This window comes from Fukomys damarensis, unplaced genomic scaffold (assembly GCF_012274545.1).
Source record: "Fukomys damarensis isolate Sample0158 unplaced genomic scaffold, DMR_v1.0_HiC HiC_scaffold_34, whole genome shotgun sequence".
NCBI classification, from domain to species: domain Eukaryota; kingdom Metazoa; phylum Chordata; class Mammalia; order Rodentia; family Bathyergidae; genus Fukomys; species Fukomys damarensis.
This window is the reverse complement of record NW_022900946.1, coordinates 20,239,461-20,255,787: the sequence shown is the minus strand read 5'-3', so window position 1 is coordinate 20,255,787 and position 16,327 is coordinate 20,239,461. Positions and strand designations below refer to the sequence as shown.

The 16,327-nt window shown below is 51.8% G+C and overlaps 3 non-coding genes across 3 annotated transcripts; 2 read left to right on the top strand and 1 right to left on the bottom strand.

The window, feature by feature from the left end:
• Positions 1-323: 323 nt before the first annotated feature.
• On the top strand, positions 324-396 carry Trnak-cuu. The gene has a single exon. It is a non-coding gene; the product is annotated as a tRNA-Lys (tRNA).
• Positions 397-2,531: 2,135 nt separating this feature from the next.
• Trnak-cuu lies at positions 2,532-2,604 on the top strand. The gene has a single exon. It is a non-coding gene; the product is annotated as a tRNA-Lys (tRNA).
• Positions 2,605-2,693: 89 nt separating this feature from the next.
• Trnap-cgg lies at positions 2,694-2,765 on the bottom strand. The gene has a single exon. It is a non-coding gene; the product is annotated as a tRNA-Pro (tRNA).
• Positions 2,766-16,327: the final 13,562 nt, after the last annotated feature.

Genomic DNA, 16,327 nt, shown 5'->3' with positions numbered 1-16,327 from the left:
GGTCCTGACCTAGAGCAGAGGCCCCAGACTAAAAATCCCAACAAATGGGAGAGGGAGGGGACTGCACAATGCTGAGGTGAAAAGATCCACATTCTGCAGCTAGCTAGCTGTGGTAGAGGCAGCAGGAGGTGGATGTGGGGTTCCAGCGGGCCGGGAGTCCCCCATCGGGGACTGTGCTCACCTGTTTGAACGCCAGAGGGCCAGCTCCGTGGTAGTCACATCAGTGCCGCTTCTCCAAATCCACCCTCCGCTTTGATTTTTCGTTTTAAGGACCTACCTCTAGGATGCAGGACAGTAAAGTAGGAAAGGATAAACCTGCAACTGCCCGGCTAGCTCAGTCGGTAGAGCATGAGACTCTTAATCTCAGGGTCGTGGGTTCGAGCCCCACGTTGGGCGAAGAGTTTTGGTTAATATACAGATCATTTGTTACCACGGAGAAAGCTGTTAAACCAGGAGAGACAATAACAATTTCAGAAGATATCGGTCCACCCTATCTGTGGGACACCAGGTCAATTGTTTCTACCTGTCATGTGGGTCCCCTGGACTCAGTTCTGGGGGCTGTGTGTTGTGCTGTGAGTCTTAGTCCTTTTTTGTGGGGCTCTTAGAGTAAAAGCAATAACTCATAGACCATACTACCAAGTCAAAAAACTCAGACACAGAGGTTAAACATTGCATGCTTTCTTTAATAGGATTCCAAAATAGAAATACAATTTTCTAAAAATATAAATAATTTAAAGAGTAAAATAAAAGAGCCATATTAAAGGTGTAGAGTCTGTAGAGACAAGAAGGGAATCTGAGAAGGTAGAGGCGGAAGGGAAGGGGAGTAAAAATGTTCCGGATATGATACATCTATGTATCCATCCCCCAAGCTGAATGTAATCATTATGTATGAGAAACATATACTATTTGTTAAAAATTGGAGCGGTGTGAGAGAGCTATTCATGCCTTCGCCCTTAAATAAAAAAAGAACTCACATCCAGTGCACTAGGTAGTTAGCTCCATGCACCTGCACAGCTTTTTGAATAAAAAAAAGTCTTACTAATATAGTACCCTGTATTCATTTGTGTTGTTGTTGTTTTTGCTTTTGTTTTGTTTTTTTGAGACAGGGTCTCACTGTGTAGTTGAGACTGACCTGGAACTCCCTATGTAGCCCAGGCTGGTCTCCAACTCACAGTGATCCTCCTGACTCAGCCTCCCAAGTGCTGGGATTACAGGTGTGTGCCACCACGCCAGGCCTACCTGTATTCGTTTTTGTCACTACTGCCACAAATTATCACAAACCGTGTAGTTTAACACAAAAGAAACATAGTGTCCATGTTTTGCAGGCCAGCAATGTGTCAGGGAGGCACCTCCTTCCTCACTTTTCCCAGCCTCTGGTAGTTTCCAGCAATCTTCTTACAGTTCCTTGGCCTGTAGACACCTTTGTCCAACTTGCCTCCGCCCCCACATGGCCTTCCCTCTGTGTCTGTCTCTTATTCTCCTGCTTCAGGACAATAGTCATAGAGTTAGAACACACCCCATCCTGCTACAACCACATCTGGAGTTACTATCGCTGTAAAGATCCTATGTTCTGAGGGAGGGGAGGGGACGCTACTCAATCCAGTAGAATACCTTTAAAAAAAGAATATATAAGGTTTCCACCCTCACATCCACCAGCCCCTGACGTGCTCGGGTCAAGCAAGTTTCTCCGGCCCCCATAAGGAGCCCGTGGTCTGGGCTGACAAGGCCGTCCTGTCCTCGCCTCTGCACCCAAAGCGGCTCCAGCCCCCGAAATTCGCTGTCTTTTCTTGACCATGGCTCTGCCCACAGCTCTTCTCCTCCAGGGGTCCCTGATCTGGGGCAACTGGGTCAGTGGGGGCGCTTCCAGCTTTGGCTCACCTGAGTGCCCAAACTGACGGGGAGGCAGAAGGTCGCCCTGGCTGAACCCAGCGCTGCACCGCGGAGTGTCAGGGTCACAGTCCCCGCTCCAGGCCCGCAGTGGCCTCTGAGCCTTCCGGGTTCACTGAGCGCCTTGGATCAGGGTTACGGGTGTGGGCAGGGATCGCAGAGGACACCTTGATGGTTTAAAAGTACGAGCCAGTCCAAGTTTCGGACCCCAAACTTCTCCGAGGCCTAGAGGATACTCAACAGTTATGAATCACTAGGCAGGGACGCCTTGTTCCATCTATTTCTAGTTATCTGGGCCTTGAACCCCTAACCTCGCTGCCTAAAAAAGCGGAACTGGAGTTTCGCATCCGGGAGAAAGGGGTGGCTGGAGGGAAGTTTATTAGGATTCAGAGGGGGCAGGGAGAAGGTGCGTTACACCGCCACAGGCGGTCCGGATACAGCCTGGGGTTTTCCGGCCCCTGTCTGTCTGTCTGTCCCTTTGGGTGGGCGTGTCTTCCTTCCTTTTGGTCCACGTCCGGAATTCTTTGTAGGGAGATGCACACCCTTGCTGAGTCCAAACCTGAGATTCCAGGGCAATTCCCCGTGTAATAGCGGGGATTTGTATACAATGGTGACCACAGGTACTGAGAAAACTTCTACAAGTGGCCTGGCTAGCTCAGTCGGTAGAGCATGAGGCTCTTAATCTCAGGGTCGTGGGTTCAAGCCTCACGTTGGGCGTTAGTTTGTACTCTCATACATTGTTTCTAATCATATTTTGGGATGCCTTGGGGCACGCTTCGTTAAAAGTAAAAGGAACCAGCACTCCTGGGCTCGTCCGGGATTTGAACCCGGGACCTCTCGCACCCGAAGCGAGAATCATACCCCTAGACCAACGAGCCGTCCGCTCACAGAAGTCTCTCCACCACATCCTTCACATATCTCCCGTTTCCGCATGCCTGGGGCACATTCCCAAAGGAGTTAAGCCCTTCCTTGCAGCCAGGCCCTGAATAGAGGGAATACTTGGAATCAGCCCAGTGAGAGGACGGCTTTACAACTGACCAAGGCAGGGTTGGTTAATTCCTGTTCCCAAGGCGTGGGGGCAGATATGGGGTGTGTGTGTGTGTGTGTGTGTGTGTGTGAAGGGGACTTGAATGAGAAGGCACTTTGGAGGAAGACTGCTCTCCTGCAGAGCCCAGGGGCTTAGGGCTGATACTGCGGTGGGCATAAGAAGAAAGGAGTCGATGGTCATCCAGTCAGATCCACCTCTCCACCGACCTCTCAGTACCCTAGCCTGTCTGAGTCTGGGAGGAAGGGGCAGCTCTTCGGCTGGGGCAGTTCAGCTAGTCACCTACAGTCCTGGAATCGGAGCCCTGCTGCCCAGTCTCCCTTTTTCCTAGTTGCAGCCCTAGATGTGGGATGTCACCTCTGTCTCCCGCTGCAGGCTTTGGGCTGCTCCTGAACATGCGGTCCTTGAGCTCCATCCCTTGTCCCTTTTCACACCTTGTTTTGCCCACCGCTGCCCCCAGCCCCTTTGCCCTTGCCCAGCCTGTGGAGAATCCACACCAGTGGTCCTCCAGCCTTCGGCTTGTGGCAGGTGCACACCATTCCTCTTGTCCCCTCTCTGGCCCTTGGGTGCTGCTAGGACAGCAGCTTGCATGGGACACGTTGGGTTCATTCACCTCTGCCGACACCAGTGGCCAGTGATGCTGCCTGCAAGGCCCGTAAGGGAGATGGAGGGGATGTGCCCACACCGTGTCGGTACACAGAACCAGTGCTGTGCCTCCAAACATGAATTTTAACATTATTAGTATTAATATTAATGAAGTCAGTATATTGGTTTGTTAACTTGGCGTTAATTAACCTTTAAATAACTATATGGGCTGGTGTCAAGGCTGGAGGATCCTGTCTGCCCTGGAGACCCAGCAGACAGTGCCAGCCTGGTATGGAACTGGACTTCTAGGCTCAGGTGGTTCTCAGGCTGACACTAAGGACTGGTCAGGGACATGGCTCTGGGCTGTGGCTCTGTCCAAGCTGATGCTGGCTCCTAGCTGGGGGGGCAGCAAGAAGAGCCCTGTGGGTGGGAGGGGTGGCGGGGCCCGTGCCATACCACCCTGCGTCAGTTCCTCCCTCCAGGTGGAGTGTCACCTTCAGTCCCCTCCAGGGTCCTGTGCAGGCCTGGGTGGAGCGATGCCCTCGGGCCAGGCAGAAGAGAAGCCCGGGCCCAGCCCAGAGCACAAGGCATGGCACTGGCTGGTGTTCTTCCTCTGCTTCTGTGGCTTCATGGTGCAGATGCGGCCAGGCGAGAGCTTCATCACCCGGTACCTGCTGGGGCCGTGCAAGAACTTCACGCAGGAGCAGGCATGTGGACACGGGGTGCTGGGGGACGGGCAGTGCTGGGTGTGGGGCTCTTCTCACGCTTGGCCTTGAGCAGCCGAGGCTGGGGACGGTAAGTGGCTGTGGGCGGTCACAGGGTCTGGAGGGGCTGGGTAGCTCTGCACCTGCCATGCCCCTCAGATTGCAGTGGCCTTGGATCTTGTGGAGGGAGCCTGTGTCTGCTCTCGGTGAGGGGCCAGGAGCTGGTGCCTGCAGGCTGGCCACTCTGGCCTCCGTGTGAGAAAGCCCTCAGCCAGCTGTGTCCAGCCTGCTGGGCTCCTGCCTCCAGTGGGGACTGAGCAGGTCTTTGTGGAAGGAGATCAGTGAAGGAATTTTCCTTTCACTCAGCCATGGGACAGAGGGTCTTATTAAAACACTAATAAACTTAAGCCCAGACACGAGGCCAGAGCCGGATACGTTCTGTCTTGAACTCTGTTGCGTGCGTTGTAAACGTGACCACACGAGGAGAGAGTGACAGCATCCTCACCTCCCTGCCTCTTGCATTCCCACTGGGTTCTCTGCCCTCACCCAGGCACCAGCATGTGTGTGAAACCTCTGTTAACATGGGACAGCTACCACAAAAATGTTAGAAATCCCGACTTCCTGCCCGCATGTAGAGCATAAATAGATAAAAAGTTCCAAGCCTGGCGTGGTGGCACATGTTTGCAATTCCAGCACTCTGGGAAGAAAAAGCAAGGAGGAGAGCAAGTTTGAGCCCAGCATGGGCAACTTAGCTAGACCTGTCTCAAAATTTAAGAAAGATCTGGGGGTGTAGGTCAGTGCGGAAGCCCTGGATTTAATTCTCAGTACTGCACAAAAGGAAACAGTCAATCCAGAGGTTAACCCATTCCTGTGGCGATGGTCACAGGCCCCACTGCCCCATGCCAAGTCCTCTGGCCTCTGGGTCCCCAATAGTGCTGGGTAGACTTGTCCTTGCTGGGCCTGTCAGGAGGCTCACGTCGGTGATGTCTCGCAATGCATCTTCTAGGGCCTTCCTCCAGGTCCTTGGATGTGGAGGGTTCATCCACATAGGACCAGGGCTGGTCTCGGGGCTCACCTGCGAGCGGCCACAAAGCCACAAAGCCCTGCCACCAGGGCTTCACCGTGGAGTAAGCAGCGGCTCCCAGTGGCTCCAGCTTCTCATTAGTCCAGCCCTGCCTCCGGGTCCTGGCTGCACTGTTCTTTCCACCTCAGGCCTGGGCGACAGCCAGGCAGTGGTGGGTCTAGACACTAGACCTCTGTCAGCCCTGGCCTCTGACCGATAGCTGCACCCCCTGGGACCTTTGTGAGGGGCCTTCCCCAGCAGCTTTCCTGGGGGCCTAGGACAGGGCCTCTCCATGTCCACTGGCTGAGTCTAGGGGCAGTGGAGCAGGCTGCAGATTGGAGTTCTGGGGGTACAGAGGTGTCTGTGGCCTGCCCAGCCCCTGCAAGTGGTACCAGAGCTCTGCAGCGGGAGCCAGAGGAGGACCTAGGGGGACCTGGCCTCTGCCCAGCCCTGGCTTGGAAAGCAAAAGAAACAAAGGAGGTTCTACACACATTTTCCCTTTCTTCCCTTTGCCTTAGCTAAGTGACAGATGATGGAGTCCACTTGTGATGTGTAGCTGCTGTCCTCCCAGTGTCCTCTCTCTGCTGCTTTGAAATCTCATAAATACCAGAGAGTGTGTTGGTAAAACGCTGCCTTCCTTCCCTCTGCTGGCTCCAGCAGAGCAGCTGCGGTTGCTAGGTCGAGCTCCTGGTTGCTAGGGATTTTGCGGTCCTGTGGTGTCCCAGAAATATGATGGATCAGTGGAACATGTTTTTACTATTGATTGAAATGTTTCCACAGCAAATCTCTCAATGTCACCTGCTTTCATATTGTCCCCATTGGTCAATGATCCTCACATGTTTCCCGGTTAGAAGAGTGGCTTGAGTGGAAGGGACAAATGGCTTGGAATTAGAGTCAGAAAATCCTGCTTTTTAGTCTTGTATCTGACATTGAATTTGTTGTGTGACCTTGGGCAAGTATCGTATGCTTTCTGAGCATGGGACATTATAAAATTCAAGGACCTGCCAGCTCCCACAGTCCGTGGTTCATCACCTATGATTTCTGAGCAGGCTGACTGCAAGTCAAGGTCTCACTATCTGCTAGCAGATTATTGGCAACTGAATTTCTGTTCCTGGCTCACTTCCTCTACCCTGCAGACTTTTGGGTGGAGTTGCCTTGGCCAGATGGAGCTGCACACAGGGGTTTCAAACTCATTTTAATATTCAATCAAACATAATTGGGATCATGAATCTGAAAAAAATACATAAAAAACTCTACAACACATAAACACTTTATCATGTCATTTTTCTCTTTCCTACAGTTTAAAAAAATACTTTGGCAGTTTCCCACTGCTGTTCTGGTGATGGCAGTCATGTTCCATTTTGGTCACTAAGGCAGACAATGTCCTGAAATGAATCTGAGCTCCCTGGCTTGCTGTGGGATCCTGATCAATTAATGATGTCTGCATGGGCCCAGGAAGCGATACGAGCGCAGGGATCCGTGTCAGGGCTTGCCAACTGCAGCTAGAGTTTCAACCCTGTGCTCTTTAGTATTATGCCTGAGACCTTCGAGCTCTGATCTTGCTGGCTTCTCCTGCCTTGTCTCTGTGCTTTTCTGTCTGATCCACCTCCCAAAATAATATGCTGTCTCCGAAAATCTCCTTTGCACATGTGGCTTTCTTTGCCTATCAGGACCTCTGTTAAATTAAATTGGTCAACATTGCCTATTTGTCTTCAGATGTCAACCACAATTTTGTCTCATCTTGTAGGATATCCAAAGTTTGTGGTTCTCACTTAGATCTGGAATCTCCCATGTAGCCTGTTCCCACTTCATTCCTTTTGTGAATCTTTCCACTTGGACCTTGAGAAGGCCTCAGAGTCATGATCTGGGTGTGCTTAATCTTTGCAGCTCTGGACCAGACGTGGCATAAGGCAGTGCCTTGATAAATTGACCCTTGCTGCATATGGGAATGAGTGGAAACTACCCTGCATCCCAGAGTCACTCTGAAGTGATTTTTGTAATTTTCCCAGCAGTCTGAGTTTGGATGCCAACACTCCTTAGCTTAATGGTGGAGGATTTACTATGGTAATAAACTGACTTCAAGTCCTCCAACACTGATCCCGGCTTCAAGACATGAATTTGTATTTTCTTTGCCATGATGGCCTCTTTTTCTTTCTCTCTCCCTTTGCTCTCAGCCCGAAGACAAGCAGAAGGATGCAGCAGCCTTTGCCCACCTTCAGGGTGCCATGGGGACACTGGGCATCACAGAGGGTGAGCAGCGGGCCATTTGGCGGGTGCTGGCAGCCATATGCCACCTCGGTGCTGCGGGTGCCTGCAAAGGTATGTCCCTGTTGCTCAGTGCACCTAGGCAGCCAGCTGTCTCCTTTGGCCTTTCTCTCATCAAGAAGGGGACAGGGTCAGTCTGTCACCACTGCCTCTGGGGCTATTCTGCGTTGTCTGTGGCAGCGGCCACCAGCTCTGTGTGACTGTAGCGCATTCAAAACGTAGCCAGCTTGGACAAGGAATTGAAGTTTTAATAGCATTTCGTTTTAATGATTTGAATGTAAGTGGCCATCCATTCACGGCTAGAGTGTGGGCTGAGCAGCGCTCGTATGTGTAAGAAGCGGGAGGCCAGGGCCCAGGATTTAGCTTAGTGTTTCTGGCGCCTGCTTTGCAAGCGCAGGGACCCAAGTCCGATCCCTGGTACTGCCCCCCGGAAAAGAAGGGGGAGGCCAGAATGAACAGTGAAGCTGCTGTTTCCCCGTGGGTGTTGGGGCGTCGTCCTCACCATGTTCCCTGAGGCTGATCACGCTCTTTTCGTCCCCCTCTGTCACTGTCTGTTTCCTGATGACCCCTCTTTGAGCTCTGGCTTCTCAAGTGGCTGCATTCACCCCTTGTGCTCTTCTCTTCACTGAGCCTGCAGGTATTCTCGGCGGCATCGTCTCTACTATTATCATCTTGGACTGTGTGTTTTCCTTTAAAGTTTTTGTGCGGGACTCCTGGAATAGGCTCCTCGCCAATACTTTCACTCCTCCTCTCCATTGCCATCATGACTACTGGGTCTGCTCTAGAACGTTGAGCCGTTGTGCTGTTCTCCTGTGTAGATTTTTTCCTGGGATTTTCCTTCCTTTGCTAAATCAAGGGAAATCCCTGGCGTTGGCATTCAAGGCTCCTCACCTCCCTATCTGGTTTGTTCTGCTCTTTCTTTGGCACTGCACAAGGTTCTGGGGAGAACATAGGGATCAGAAACAGTGTGGCTCCTGCCTCGTGGGAAACAGGAGCCTTACATGGTGATTGTTTCTTCGCCTACCTCCTTCCAGCAAAGAGCCACTTTTTTGGGGCTCAGGATATAGGGTTGGAACTTACTTGTAGAACGAACTCATGTGTGAACTGAGGTCTGTCTGATGACTCTGATAACGTCTGGGTTGTTCTGAGAGATGACAAAGACCTTGGGGAAACAATGGCCATCATTCCTGCCATGCCTACATTGTGTGTCCCCCCTTCCTTTGAGCCACATATAGTAGTAACCTCTTGATTTCATTCTGGAAACTTCCAAAAGTCATGCTGAGTCAGGGGTAGCTAGGGTGGGACGCGTGCAGTTGGTCCAAGCCAAGGACAGCCATGCTTGGCTGGGCAAATGCCACTTACCTCTCCAGAACTCAGCCATGAGCCATCCTGGGTGCCTTGGCTGTTAGGGTGTCACTGCCATTTTGCCTGGGGGCTGTGATGTCTGTGTCTCAGTTTCCAGCCGCTGAGGCCCACCTGGTCCGTGGGTGCCAGGGAGTAAGACTCTGGTCTCCTCTCCAGCCTGGGGCACGTTCCCCTTTCTGTGCCACCCCAGTCCCCCATGAGAGCCACTGCCTCTGCACCTGATTCGTCCACACGGGATTCCCACACCACACCCCCTGACCCTCATCAGCCTGCTCTCTACTTTTGTGCTGCCTGCACACTAGAAATAGTTTGTACATTTTTATTATAGGAAGAAGCAAATATATCTCAATAATACGTCAGGACACATGAAAATTATACAATAGTCAAATTATAGTGTCCATAATTAAAGTTTTATTGGAGCCCATCCTCATCCATTCATTTACCTGTCCCTGTGCTGCACTGTTTCCACGGAAGGTCACAGTGCTCCAGGATCTTTGTTCCTCTGCACCACCCACTTGTTCGATTGTGCTCTGGAAAATTCCTCTGTCCTCCTCACATCCAGCCAGATCAGGAGAACGATACCAGAAATCCAGTTCTTTTAGTGACTAGTCCTGTCAAGCTCTGTCTGTCTTGATTTGGTCAATATGCAATGTGTACATGTATTAAAACAAAATTATACTCCATAATTATGCACCATTGTAAAATGGCCGTGAAAAACAAAAGAGAAATCTACTTGTAACCCCAACTTGCTGTGTGACCTTAAGCAAGTCCGCTGTCTCTCTGGTCTCAGTTTTCTCCCACGGGAAATTTCAGAGTTAAGTCAGTGTCTTAGCCCGTTTTCTGTTGCTGTGACAAAGAACCACAATGATTTATCAAGAGTGCTGGAGGCTCACGGTTCTGGAGGCTGGGAGGCTGAAGGGCACAGCGCTGGATCCGGAGGGGCCTTCTTGCTTAGTCGTGTGTGGTGTGGTGGAGGCGTCCCATGGTGAGACACAGAGGGAGTGTGCCAGAGGGCGCCCCCCTTTCATAATAAAGCCCCTTCTGCAGGAGCTGTGAGGCCGTGATTTCCTGAGTGGATTAGTCCATCCATGAGGGCAGAAGCCTCCTGGTCCACTCACCTCCCAAAGGCTCACCTCTCTACAGTGCTGCGTTAGGTCCTTGGTTTCCAAAGGATGACCTTTTTGGGGACACATTCCAACCACAGGAGCTGCATGAGAGGGTGCCTTTCCTTTGTGGTACTGTGGGTTCAATCCAGGGCCTTTTCACTGAGCTACATCCCTGCCCCTTTCTTTATTTTGTCTTTTGAGACAGAGTTTCACAAAGTTGCCCAGGTTGAGCTAGAACTTGTGATCCTCCTGCCTCAGCCTCCCACTCTGCTGAGATTATAGGCAAGCGTCACTATGACCAGCTTGCATTCGAAGTGTTTGACTGGGCCCAGGTACCAACACCCCCACCCCAACCGAGGGTATTCTGTATTTCAGGGTGCGTTTATTTCCCAAACAGCTGTAATAAGCTACCACAACCTCGATGGCTCAGAACAATAGCCTCTCGCAGCTCTGGGGCAGAAGCCTGAAGTCAGGGTGTCAGCAGGGCAGCACTCCCTCAGAAGCTGTAGGGGAGAATCTCTCCTTGCCTCTTCCAGCTTCTGGTGGGTGGCTGTGGCCATTGTTTGCCCTGTGGCCACATCACCCCAGTCCCTGCTTCTGGCTTCTTGTGTTTTTTTCCTGAGTCACACCACCTTCCATCTCTTCTAAGCATCCTTACTGCTGGGTGTGGGGCTGGCTCACGTGGATAACCCTGCAAAGATCCTTTTCTCAGTCGGTCATATTCGTGAGCACCAGTGGTTAGGATGTGGACAGAACTTGTGTGGGCCACCACTGAACTCACCACAGGGGGTCAGGATAAATGCTGAAATGGGAGAATGTGTGTTTTTCCATAGCGAGATGGACTCTTTAGCTTTCACCAAGTGGATGCACTGGGCCCCAAGAATTTCAGGAACTTCTGGAACCTGTGGAATCTGGAGGCCATTCCAGATACACCTACCTGGAGTGCTAGTTCCCTTTTCATGTCATTGTAGTACTTTAAATCTAGAAAGGACCTCAGAGAGAAGCATCCCATACTACCTAAGATGTAACGGTAATCATAGTAACCACAGCAGGAAGAGCCAACATTTTTTCAGCACTGTTTGTACACCTGGCCATGTCCCCGTATTTTATATGTATCCACTCATGAATGCCAACAGGCGGGTGTTAGCGTTACCCCATTTTATAGAATGCAGAGAGGTTGGGTGACTTGTTCAAGGTTGCCCAGCAAGGTAGTACCAAAGCTGGGATCAGAATCTCATCCATCTAGCTCCAGAATCTGCACTCCTAACAACTGCACAGGCAGCAGAGAGGAGCCATCTGGTTTTTCCCAGGGAACATCTCAGCACAGCACAGGACCCTTGCCTCAGGCCCGGAAGTGAGTCCCTTCATCCTGAGCATGTGGACTGGCCAGACTAGAGGGATTCTTGCAAACCTTCTTCCCTCTGGGGTGACTGATTTCCATGGGGAGAAGGAGAGGCAGGAGCTTATCTCCCAAATTCATAAGGGACTGTGAAGGTACTAGCATCTGACAACTCTGCCCAAGCCACGTTTGTGGGGAAGAGCTGTTGTTCCCAGAAGGCTGAGGCTACCATCTTGGTCTGCTCTCAGTGGGTGCTTACTGGGGAGGCAAGGTTTATCTTTTGAGCTTGGGTGGAATGTGAGGGCCACCCTGATTTTCTTTGATTGTGTCAGCAATGGAGAGTCACTTTGAATAGGCCGAACTGTGAGACAGTTGTTCTCTGGGGCCCGGTAATTATTTGTTTCTTGCATCATGCCATTGATCCCAACCTGAGGACTTCAGATATCCTTGCGGGCATTAAATCTTTTCACAAGAGCCACCCCTATCACTGAGGTGAATCAGCATCAATTTTGTACCTAGTTCTGTGCTGGCCAGAAGGTGGGAAAGGAGAGGTAATGAAGATACTGTCCCTTCTTGAGAGTTTGCCATCTTGGGAGAGATGCGCTTTCTGAACTTGAAATCATCAGCTGTGTTCACCTTTGGCAGTTGAGGCTGTGCTGGTGTAGAGCACAGAGCAGGCAGGCCTGGAAGTTCCGAGTGGGGCCTGGGCGTCCTGGCTTGCGAATGTGTGGAAGGAAGCAAAACCTACTTAACGGATGGGAACACTGAGGCCAGAAGGCATAGGTGCCTGAACTGCAGGGCATGGGCTCCTAGATCTGCGTTCAAACTGAACTTCGCTGAGCTTCTGTGTCCTCTTCCTGCGGGTTAAAAGGAGGGGTGATGTGAGCACTGAGTGGACTAAGGACAAGGAAAGTGATTTAGGCTGGGCTCCCCAGAAGCAGGCTCCAGATAAAGATTGGGGGCTGAATAATTTATTTGGGAAAGGACTCCAGTGGGCCCTGGATGAGGTTGGGGGAGCCAGACAGGAAGGGAAGGCAGATGGATGAGCTGAATTAAGGAGAAGTTTAGCTTTGGGCACTTGGAGCTCAGGCCCACGGAGAGCCTGGGGAAGACTCCAAGGATCCTGGCTCCTAGAGGTGAGGTTGCTGGGGATTTATCCACCCATCCTGTTGCTGCGGTCAGGGCATCCCAGCACCTATACTGCCTCCCACAGGCAGAGCCTGCTCTTGCAGCCAGAGAAAGCAGAGAGGCACAGAGAGGCGCTGTAGGGAGAGCCTAGCACGCGTGTGGGGTGACACGTACAGGACAGGGAGGTGTGGCAGGGAGGCCATCCGCAACAACCAGCTCCAGGAGACCCTCAGTAGAAGGCAGCTCGAAGGATTGGTGTCACTGAGCCAGCCCTGGGTAAGGGTGACACAGCCCTTTGCCTGGACACAGCAGCCAGGTCTCCTAGGATTGCTCCCTTCTGCACTTCTCTGCAGGACCAGGGAAGAGGGCCAGCCCCGTGGGTGAGACCTGCTTTCCTGGGTCCATGCTCAGCTTGCACCCTCTTCGCAAGTCCACACGGCAGAGACAGTGGGAGCCCCCTGGCCTGGCAGTGTGTTACCAGACAAGGGAAGGAACCCAGGATAATTCCTTTCTCTCCTGGGATAGGGGGTGGGGGGTAGTTCCCTCTGACGTGGGCTGTCCATGCCCTGTCCATGCCCTGTCCATGCCCTGTCCATGTGTAAGCCTGTGATAAAAGAGAAAGTCACGTTTATAAATGTTTTATTAACACGATTATGGCAATAATTCCTCCCCTTCTCCCCTCCCACCCATCTTCTAAATTATTTTAAGAAGAATGTCTGTCAGTCTGCCTGGAGGCCCCACCTGATGATTTACTCAGTATACATTCTGCTTTGGAAGGTTTCATCATAGGTTGTTCTAAAAATCAGCTATTAAGAATTTCACAGGGCCGGGGATTTAGCTCAGTGGTTTGGTGGCCTGCCTTGCAAGTGCGAGGACCTGAGTTCAATCCCCGGGACCCGCCCCCCCCCAAAAAAAGAATTTCACAGCCGTATATAAATGTCTTTGCCTTGTGTCCTGACAGATCATTTTGAAATATATTAAGAATCATTTTCATTAATCAAGGCTTTTGTTGTTGTTGTTGTTAAAATGACACTCTCCTCCCAGGGTGCCTGGCTTCCTTAGCTGAGTTTGAAAGCCCTGATCGTATTCTATAAAACCAGTATTGTCCCTGTGGGGAAACGTGGGGCCGTATAATCATGCTTAGGGTTTTGAACCCATAAAACAACAACAGCCACCCTACTAGTACCTCTGATGTCTGTCATCCAGTCAGACTCAGGCATTAATCCAATGAGAAAAACAGTGCCTCCCCGAGTTGGGAGCCCACCTGCTGGGTGAGTTGGCCTGGGAAAGTCTGAGCCTGTTTCCTCCTCTGCACAATGGGGCTCACGCTAGTACCCACTCTGCGGGCCTCTTGTGAGGATTCAGTGAGTCAGAAAAAGTGTGGAGCAGAAGAGTTGGTGCACAACAGAGAACTTTCTGTATATCTGCTTTCCTCCATCTCTATAGATAAGGAAAGAGGGCCCAGAGACAGAGAGGGCAGGTCACCTCCCTGGTGTCACACAGCCGGTGCCTTCCCGGGTGAGGGTTGAATCCCTTGTTTTCCTGGGAGCCCTGTGCTGAGTGCTTATAGATCAGGTGATGTCACTGCTTCTTTGGCACAGTCTGGGAGGAGTGAGAACTGTCACGATGCTTGTTTTACAGAAGACATGTTCCTTAGGGCCAGACACATAGCTGATGCAGGTGACAGGATGTGAGTCCATCTCTGAGCACAGCCTGAGGGACCCCACTTCCTCCCTCCCTCGCCCTTGGTGCTCTGTTCAGCTCAGTTCTGACACTGACTCCCCACAGGGCCACAGTGGAGTGCTCAGTTCCTCAAGGCCATGATGCCATTTGCAGGCACTGGGCCTCCTCCTCCGGAACTGTAAAGTCTAGGGCTCTCAGGAGCACAAGCTCGGGTGACAGCTCCCTAGGTGACTCACAGAACTCAGGGACAGATGCTCTCGCCTTGGCTAGTCATTCTAATGGACACAAGTCAGGAGCAGCCATGCAGGTGAGCTGCGCAGGGTGATGCTTCTAGCTGTGCCTGCCCAGTGCTGCCTGAACCACAGGCCAGGGCCTCCAGACTCGGGGCTTTCACATGTTTTGACCTCAGCCTGAGAAACATTTCCTGTCCCGGGAGTGCGTGTGCAAGCATGTGCTCACACACACGCACACACACACACAGAGCACAGTTTATAGGGGAAAGCCTCTGAGGAAACGGTCCACCTGAGTTGGGGTGGGGTTAAATAAGATGAAAAGAAAGAAAAGTAGCTCAACAGTGGTGCGTAGACCTGGCACATCCCAGAGGCCCACCCTGCACTGCTGCTGTCTCCTCAGCCACACAGCCTCCTGCATTTGGTTTCATCTCAACTTTGTGAGTGTTCCCCACTAAGCTGTTTTGCCAGCTCCTTTTTTTTTCTTTTTGAGAGAAGGTCCTGTCATGTTGCCCAGGCTGGGCTGGAACATCTTCTGTGATCTTCCTGCCTCTGCCTCCTGAGTAGCTAGGATTACAGGCAAGTACCACTGCAACCAGCTTGATTTTTGCTTTTAACCTCGGGTAGTCTCCCTGCCCAGCCACCAGCGTAGTCATTTTTGGACACGACCCAGACCATGCCACTCTTCTGTTCCCATGTTTGCCCAGGGCTCCCATCTTGTTTGAGTTCAGTCACAAGCCTCCAGGTGGGGGTAGGGTAGCAACGATTCCCAAGCACTCACTTTCTATGCTGAGTTAGGGACTCTACTCCAGGACTTCAATAAATATTCAGAGCAGTGTCTTTAGGGGGCCTTTGTCATTTGCTCAGCAGATGCGTCAGTCTTGGCTCAGAGAGGTGGTATGACTTGCCGGAGGGCACACAGTCAGGAAGTGTCAGTTCAGGGCTGTCTGATCCTAAGGCTCTCAGGCTTTGGTGGAGACTAGGGCCCTTCCTGCCTACTGTGCTCATAGCTGGGCTGTTTTGGAGGGAGTATTCCTGAATGCTAAGGGCTCTGTCCTAGGTGGGCTGTGCTTTTAGCCCAGGATGGGCAGTCTCAGGTAGACACCCCCCATGTAGGCTTCTTGGTTGTCTAGGGCAACCGATGTTCTGCTCAGCCTGGAGGTCAGGGATGGACTTGCCCTGCACTGCAGGCCCAGGCATCGAGGAGAAGGCAGCCAAGCTTGTGTCAGATGCTTCCTGGCCGTGCTAGTGGAGGGATGTGTGAGGCTGGTATGGTGGGCACCATTGGCACAGGGCTCATAGGACCCCAACAGTTCAGCTCACCCATGATATCCTTGCTGCTCAGAGGCATGGCAGGATTCTCTGTTGAGGAGGGCCAGGGCCTGGTTAGGGAAGGGCCCTTCCCTGGGAGGGACAAAGACAGACCGGGTCACTTTGGCCTGGCGATGGGTGGAGGCCAGGTGCACCCTCTGCTCCCCTTGCTGTTCCCGTGCGGGTCCTGAAATTGGCTTCCCAGTGCCCAGCTCTGTGGGAATGGGGCTGGCAGCCATGTGAGAAGGGCCCTGATGACACACCTGTCCCCGGCCTTTGGCATATGCTATGTGTTTCTCTCTCTTGGACAAATTCAGCCCCGTTCTGTAGCTGGGGAAGCTGAGGTGTCTCCAGGAGAGAGAGAGAGAGCTCTCAGGCAAAGTAAACTTCAAGCTAAGACTCATCGAAAGAGACAAAGAAGGCACTACCTACTAGTAAAGAGAATAGCCCAACAAGGAGAGCTAACACTTGTAAGTATATGTGCACTGAACAGTAGAGCAGCTGTCTTCATGAAACAAATATTGCTAGACATAAAAGATCAAATAGCCTGGGGTTTGGCTCAGTGGTTGCACCACCTGCCTTGTAAGCACAAGGGCCAGAGTTTGATCCCTGGTAC